The sequence below is a fragment of the Lagenorhynchus albirostris genome, chromosome 20 (assembly GCF_949774975.1).
Source record: "Lagenorhynchus albirostris chromosome 20, mLagAlb1.1, whole genome shotgun sequence".
Taxonomy (NCBI): domain Eukaryota; kingdom Metazoa; phylum Chordata; class Mammalia; order Artiodactyla; family Delphinidae; genus Lagenorhynchus; species Lagenorhynchus albirostris.
The window spans coordinates 10,508,996-10,517,404 of NC_083114.1; the positions used below are offsets into that span (position 1 = coordinate 10,508,996).

The 8,409-nt window shown below is 49.5% G+C and overlaps 1 long non-coding RNA gene across 1 annotated transcript; it reads left to right on the forward strand.

Annotated features, from left to right (window-relative positions):
• The first annotated feature begins 6,852 nt into the window (after positions 1–6,852).
• Positions 6,853–8,160, forward strand: LOC132511624 (uncharacterized). The gene is made up of 3 exons (XR_009537667.1): positions 6,853–6,912; positions 7,568–7,714; positions 8,028–8,160. It is a non-coding gene; the product is annotated as an uncharacterized LOC132511624 (long non-coding RNA).
• The last annotated feature ends 249 nt before the right edge of the window (positions 8,161–8,409 follow it).

Genomic DNA, 8,409 nt, shown 5'->3' on the forward strand with positions numbered 1-8,409 from the left:
GGCTAGAGGTGATGGAAGAATAAATATGTGAGTCTGAAGATAGATCACTAGAAATGATCCAGTTGGAGAGAGCAGACAGGAAAATGATTGAAGATGAATGAACACAGCCTTGAAAGGGCACAGGACAATTTCAAATAATCTAACACACTGGTGATAGAAGTTCTAGAAGGAGACTATAATGATAATTGGTCAGGAATAATATATGAAGAAATAAATAGCTGAATTTGAAATCAATAAATAGCTGACCATATCATAGTCAGACCACTCAAAACTAAATATAGAGAAAATCTTGAGAGGAGCCAGAGGAAAAAAGATACATTCCTTATAGGGTAACAATAGTTAGAACCACCACGGACTTCTCAGAAAGAGTGGAGGCCAAAAGACAAAGGAATAATATCATTAAAGTGATTAAAGAAAAAAAAAAGACCCAACCTGTCAACCCAGGCAGTTTTACTATCTATATTCGTGAAATATCCTTTAAAAATGAGGATGAAATGGAGGGATTTTTAGACAAATGAAAGCTGAGAGAAGGTTTTGCCGGCAGACATACAGAAGATCTGCTAAAGGGTGTTCTCCAGGCTGAAAAGAAATGATGGGAAGTTACCTGATGGAAAGTGCGTCTCCAGGAGGGAAAGAGCACAGCTAATGTTTTACTCTCATAATTTTGAGAAAAGACAGCTGACTGTTTAAAACAAAATGATAACATTTTAAGCATCGTTTAAAACATATGTAAAAAGTTAAAGATATGACAACAAAAGCAGAAAGAAGGGAAGGTGTTAATACACTTATTATTCTTGTGAAGGGAAATGGGAAAGAGGGGTGTGGGAAGGACCATGTGGGAGGTGGAAAGTGGTTCAGAATTGACTAAGGATGCAGAAGGTGAGCCCTAGACATTCTCCTTGTCGGGTGCTATTCCCTCCTGCACCCTCCCCGAGGTCTGCCCCTTGAGGTTGGACCAGTCATTTCTTACAAGAGCTCGCTGGCTGAGACCTGGCCTGGGCCCGTTAGCATTCAGCTCAGAGGCTGGGCAGGAAGGAGAAGAAAATCAGGGCGGCAGGAAGAAAAACCTCTCAGTAGGGCTGGGAGGAATGGGATGAGAAAGAGGAATAGGAACGGGGACACACGTGCTGCTCCCAGCTGTCTGCCTGTGGGTGAAGCAATGAATCGCACTCAGTCATAAGGCCATGAATGGAGAGATTACGTGGGACCAGTCACTCTACATCCGTTAGCTCACTTCATCCTCAGAGCATCCAGCCAGGCTGACTGTATTTCCCCATTTTACAGAGGAGGACACTGGGGCTTCAGAGAAGTGAAATAACTCGTCTGCCCAGTTAGTGAAAGGCTCTAAGTAGAGCAAAGGCCACTCTACCTGCATACAGCCGGAAATCTGTCAGAGGCAAGGGCCCTGAGAAACACGTCTCACTGGATCCTATCAGCCTGGCACGGGCGAGGTATGTGCCACAAGGGGAACCTCCACATGGTGAGTCTCTGCCCAGAGCCTTGGAGAGATGGGGGGACAGTGAGCCCCAGAGACTCAGGAAGGCGCTGGCTCTGAGCTGGGCTAGCACACCTGCTTGGGCCAAGCTCGTTGTGTGGCAGGTCAGCAGGCCATAGGCACAGAGCAGGTAGCGCTGGGAGCTAACGTGAGGTCCCTTCAAGTCAGCACCACACAGGAAGGAACGCTGAGGACCCGCCTCGTGCTGGCTTCTTTATACACCTTGTCTAACCCTTTCTGTCATCTTGCACAATTATCTCCTAAGGTAACTGTTTTCAGCCCGATCGTACAGATGAGGAAACTGAGGCTTAAAGGGGTTAAATTCACTTACCCTTCATCAACCACAGTGTCTGGATTCTCATGGTTTCAGTCCTGTATGTCTGCCCACTTCTCATAGCAGGCTGTTTCATGCCCCAGAACCTTTGTGTATGGGATTCCTTGGGCGCACGAGACTCAAGGCCTGGCCAGCTCCTATATTTTCAGGGGTGCCCTCTGTGCTGGTCTCTGGATTTCCAAGTTTCTCATTCCCAGGCCAGAGAGGAGGGTCTTCCAGAGGGGAGGAGTGCTATTCAACCCCAGGCCTTGGGATGGTGCTATATTGCCAAGAGGGTCAGAGGCCTGGCTCCTGGCCGCAGCTCTGCTTCAAGAGCTGCGACCTTGGGAGAGCCATTTCTCACCTCTGCTAAAGATTACATCCCACCTGTACAGTGAGGGGCTGCGTGTGTCTCACCCTGGCCCAGGGGTGGGCAAACATTTTCAGTTAGGTCCAGACAGCAAATATTTTTCGGTTTTGCAGGCCTGCAACTACTCAACTCTGCCTTTGTGGTGAGAAAGCAGCTGTACACAGCATGTAAACAAAATATGCGGCCATGTCCCAATAAAATTTTATCTACAAAAACAGGAGGCAGGTTGGATTATGGTTCTTTGTCTGGGACAATCTCAGATTTCTGGGTGCTAGAGAGATGGAGATATATCATAGTCTAGTGGGGGAGGCATGCAGGCAAACCCCAAATTAACAGTGTGGTGTGAAAAGTAGAAATGGTTTAGAGGAGAGCACAGGCACAGCAGTAACTTTGATGGTTCAGCTGAGCGTCAGTGGGTGACACATTAGAGGGTTTGGCGGATGAAGGGAAGAGCACGCTAGGCAGTTGGAACGGCATGTGCAAACACCCAGAGGCATGACAGTGCGTGGTGTCTTGGCAAAAGCTGTGGAATTCGATGGCTAAAGCTAGAGGCACAAATGAAATCCAGGAGAATCTTAATTGCTGTGCTAAGGGGCATACAGTTTTCAGCAAATAATCCTCAGTTATTTAACTCCTCTTCAATGACTAACATTTTTCTTGGAAAGCGTCCACCCTACTAACAGCTACTAATCTCAGTAAGGGGTGCTGGACATGCAATTTCTTCCAATTACATGGAAATACCGGTTGTTTCTTCTCTGTGGGTGCTGAGGCCCCAGGGGCAGTGATGGATGCCCAGGGTAGGCAAAAGGGACGAGCTGAGCGGGCTGATTTGCACCACAGTGGAGCCCTGGGCTCTGATTTCACACTCTGCCTCAGGCCAGAGCGGTTCTGCCTGTGTCATCATTATACTCATCAAGGGATGCTTTGTCTTCCCCTGATCGGCCTAATTGCTCTCCTCATTTGGACAGCCCTGGAGTCATTTAGTAATGAAAAGCACCACACGCTAATACGGCATCAGCAGCTCACCTGCTTGTTGGCATTTGGAGCAGCATGGAGAGAGGAAAAGGCTCAGCTTGTCATTATAGGTGCAGAGCCTCGCGGAGCTGCTCGTGTGCAATTACCACCCAACAGTTTGGAAATTGCAGTCCGGTTACAGTGGCTGCTAACGAGGACTAATTGCACCACCACAGAGCCGTCCGGGACACTTAAAACAAACGGCCCCTGTGGGAACTTGGCAATGGGTCGGGAAAATCCCATCTATTCTTGGAACAGAGGGAAAGGCTAGTTGGGGTTGGGAAGGGATCAGCTGGGGGCTTCTGGGCATTAAAGATTGGTTTCTCAATCAGTGTAATTAAACTAGAGTTTCATGAAGACATCCACCCATCCATCTATCTACCCATCCATCCCACACCATCCATCCACCATCCACCCATGCGTTCATCCACCCATGCGTTCATCCATCCATCTTCCCCCATCCATCCACCTGTCCACCCTCCATCCATCTATCCTCTGTCCATCTTCCTCTGTATGATTTTTCAACTGTTAACCCAGACATGCATCCATGATGTGTCCATCCATCCATCCTTCCATCCACCCAACCATCCATTCATCTATCCTACCGTACATCCGTCTAGCATGCAACTGTCTATCTCTCCATCCATCCAACAAATTTTTACCAAACTCTTGCTTAGTACAAGGCCTACTTTTTTTTTTGGCGGTACGCAGGCCTCTCACCGCTGCGGCCCCTCCCGTTGCGGAGCACAGGCTCTGGACGCGCATGCCCAGCGACCATGGCCCACGGGCCCAGCCGCTCCGCGGCATGTGGGATCCTCCCGGACCGGGGCACGAACACGCGTCCCCTGCATCGGCAGGTGGACTTTCAACCACTGCGCCACCAGGGAAGCCCCCAAGGCCTACTTTTGATGCTGTGAGTCAAGGATGAGTCAGGAGTGATTCTGCACACAAGAACACATAATAGACGCTCAATAAATATTTTTGAATAAATTTTAAAAAAGAATAAATATTTTCTCAATGAAGAGGAGACCATTTTAAGGGCTCAGCTAAGTGGGAGGATAAAGAAAAGGGATTAGTAGGTGTGAGGACAGAGAAGGTGTAAAGTGTTCTCAGTCATACATGCTTGTGAGCCTGTGTTTGAGCGTGGTAAGATACTTCATCTCCTTGAGCCTCAGTTTTCCTACCCATAAAATGGGGATAGCCCTAGCTCATAGGGTTGTTATGTGGATTACCTAAAATATTGCATGTAAAGTTCTTAGAACCATGTCTAGTACATAGGAGGCACGTAAAAGTTTGGACTTTCCCTAAGGGCTGCTTTCCTTGACTCCTCTAGGCTACTACCCCCTACTATGGATCCTCCCATCTTTCTGCCCACCCTACTCTGCCTAGAAAGAGAAAAAGACCATCCTAGGAATTAGAACCTGATGTAGATGCTTGTAACACAAGGGAGGTCTTGGAGTTTGGGGAATGTTAATTCTTTCCCTTGTGATTGGAGCCCAGGGAGTGAGGGGCGGTGGCCAGGGAAGGACAGTAGGGTCAAGGCCATATCAGTCTGGGAAGAGCTGAGAGGTTTGGGATTTGCTGTGGGGAAGATAGGGGATTGCAAGCGATCTGAATTTGTAAATTGTCACTCTGGCCTGGGGAATTGATTACTATTCACTGATTATTACTCTGTGGGTGATTGATTGGAAGATCGTCTGGTCATCGTGATTCAAGGGCAGAGGCTGGATGAAAAGTGGTCCAGTGCTCTTTCCTGGTCCCAGCTGCTAGATCTCTTGTCCCTAGGCTCCCCCGCTATAGTTTTCTGGCCTGGAGCTCAGGGCTGGGGAAGGAATTTTAGAGCCACGGGTTCCTCTGCCCTGTCAGGATCTGTGCAGGGGTCTACAGGTCCCCACGTTCTCTCCCGACCCCGCACACACTCACAGAACTCTGCTAAGTGGCCATTTCAGCTGTCCTTACATACCTCCTGTGACAAGGACATCACTCTTTCCTGAGGTAGCCTGTTTCCTCTCTGGCCACCTCTGACGAAGTCTTTTGTGAGATTAAAGTTCCCCTATCTTTTCTTGGATTCTCATTGTTCACCCTCGCCCTACTCCTGAGGGGCCGGGCAGAGTAGGTCTCAATGGCAGCCGTGGACACGGTTCATCTGGGGGCCAGGACACAGGCTCAGTCTGTGGTCAGGGGTCGGTGGGCAGCCAGGTCAGTGCTTGGGCTGCAGCTGGGCTCAGGGTGGGGCATTTCCCAGGAGGGGCAGGGGTGGACTGACCGATGAACTGGCAGCCCCTGTACCCCCTGCCTCCTGGTAGGCTCCCTCTGGTATAGTCTCCTCCCACCTGGATGCTGTGTTTGCCATGGGATTTCCACCAACAGAAAGTGTTGGAAGTGGTGCTGCGCTAGTTCAACACTTGCCTTTACAGGCCTGGCAGCCTCTGCTTTTGCCTGATGAATGAGGAGAGGCCACCCGGAGGAGGTGGAGAAGCTGCTTCGGACATTCCAGCCCCACGTGAGCTCTCCTCTGAATGCAGCCATGGGAGTGGCCTCGGCTAAACCACGTGGAGTAGAATGGCCCCGCTGGGCCCATCTGCCCTCAGCGTTAGAAGAAATAACACCAAGGTAATATTGGTATTGCTTTAAGCCGCCGAGTGTTTGGATGGTTGGAAAGCATCAATAGATAACAGGTACTGGGGTCCTAGGTAGCACTCCCTGTCCACTCCCAGGGCACCGTCAAGTCCCAGCTGTAGCCAGTCTGAGTTCAGATCAGGCCCTCAGCACTGATTCCTGCACGACCCCAAGTACATCACAGATGTCATGGGCCTCGCTTTCACTGTCTATAAAGTGGAGAGATTTCAGTGTAACGATTCCATCTCTTCCAGCTTTTCTTTGATGAGGCCAAGGGATTCCGGGTGAGGCAATGGCGCCTTCATTCCCAGAAGGCCCTTCTCAGGGGAGGTTTCCCACACCCGTGGCCTCACTGCCCACGGAACAACCTGGTACCAGTCTCCTGGCCAGTCCACTTGGAATGACACACCTCTGCTTCAGCTGTGTTAAATTCACCCTGATGGTTCATGTGGCACCTGGAACAGGGCTGTGCCCTGGGGTGGACGCTTGGCTAACTGGGCATGGGTTGGTTTTGTGCAAACAGTACAAAGCCAACCCCATTCCCTCTGCTTCATTGTTCCTCGTTGGATTTTGGCAACAAGTGATTCACTTAAAAGGCGAGGTGGGAACAGGCAGTGATGTTTGAAGCATTTCTCCCTTGATCACTTAGCAGCCCTCTACCTATTTTATTATGCTATTGGCAAAAATTATGATGTTTGTGCAAATTATGTTTGGGTAATCATGTCTGAAGGAGCCTGTGGTTCAAACTTTCCAGCCAATTTCTCTAAATGGGAGCTTTTAAACTTCTCGTCTTTATGGCCTTCAGAAGATGCTTGTAGAGATGGTACTATATCAACTTTGGAGGTGGCCAAGGATGGGGGAGGGGAGTCAGCGCAGTGGAGGCTGGGGACTCAGAGGGTCAGAAACCTGGGCCCCACCTGTGAAACCCCTCACAGGGCGCTCTCTGGGTTGAGAAAGCAGATGTCATTGAGCCCTGCAGGTGGCCATGGCAACATAAAGAGTCGGCAGACGGAGGCCAGCACAGTCAAGCAGAACTTTGTAGAAGTCTGAGCTGCCGTAGGAGGCTTGCGGTCCCCAGGAGAAGAGGACACCGAGATCCAGGTAGGAGAAGCATCCTCCCAAGGTCCCCCAGCTGGGCAGCTGAGGTGCTGGGACTGGCAGCTGGAACTGGACACAGCTGATGAGAGCCCAGGAAAAGGGCAGAGGGGGCATCCTTTCCCAGCCAGCGTGTGTGTCAGGCAGGGCGGTGGGAAAGACCCCCCTCCCCTCTGATGCCTTTTCCTCGATGGTGAAAGGACATAGGGCTTGAATTCGAAGCTAGCAGCGGAACACATCTGATGAACCTCTTCAATATTTATTTTCCCAATAGACTCGAACAATTCTGGAGAGACATAATATCACGTTTCTTAGAAATTTCCCTGAATACATATTTATGAGGGAAACCTGAATAAGAAGGGCTCAGACCTACTTATTTATGTATTCAGTCATCTCCAGGGTGCGGGCTGTGCCGGCATTAACGAGGAGAAGAGACAGTAATTAGATTGCACTTGGGCTGAGCCCCCGCTCCAGGGACAGGATTAGGGCCCAGCTGCCAGCGTTCCGTGATCCCCACACTCAGGATGCTCGTCCTTCAAGTTTGCGCCTCTGGGGATCCGTGGATCTCAAACTTGCTGCATATTGGAATCATCTGGGAAGTTTAAAAAAAAATACTGATACTTGTGCCCTTTTCACAGAGATTCTGATTTAATTTTTCCAGGGGCAGCCGTGGCATTTGGGACTTCTACAAGCTCCCCAGGTGATCCATCATGTAGCAAAATTTGAGAACCACTCATTTTGACCATGAACCTGTGGGCCTGGCTACATTCACGAGTCATCCTTTCTCCCTCCCTAGTTTTTACCAAAGGTGAGCGGCGCTGGTGGAAAGGGAGAGTCCAGGGCTGGGGGTTAGGGGCAGGGCCAACTTCATGGACCTGTGACCTGAGCAGAGGCAGAGGGGGCCGTGCTTGCTTAAATGCCCTGCTGTAGCCATCTTGAAATTCTTAATCATTTTTTAACAAGGGGACTTGCATTTCATTTTGCATTGGGCCCTGCAAATTATGCGGCTGGTCCTAAGCAGGGGACCTGGTTCTAGCGCCATCTCTGGTTGTATAACTGACTTGCTGTGCAACATTGGGTAAATCTTTCTTTGTCTCTGGATCTCCATTTTCCTCTCCTAGAATAAAAATCCATCAGCCCCAAGGACTTTCTAGTACCTACTCTGTCTGTGTCAGCACATACATTCACACAAGGCCACCTAAGAAGATAATTGGGCTGCCTTCCGTCCAACACAGTAATAACATGTAATGACCGGCTGTTTCCAAAACCACACGTTGTTTGATTGAATTCCGCACCATTCCAAACAGGTTTGTGTACTTAGAACCTACTAAGGGCCCAAAATGACTAATGTGTGGACGTTCGTGTTCTCACTCCCTTCTTTCTATAGCTGAAGAGAATTTATATCTATAGCCTTGCCCATTCAGTTTCCTGGCAACCCTGCCTACTAAGAAGAGTTCTGCCTTTCCAGCTAATTCCTCAGCTTTTCTAAGGCAGAATTGGACC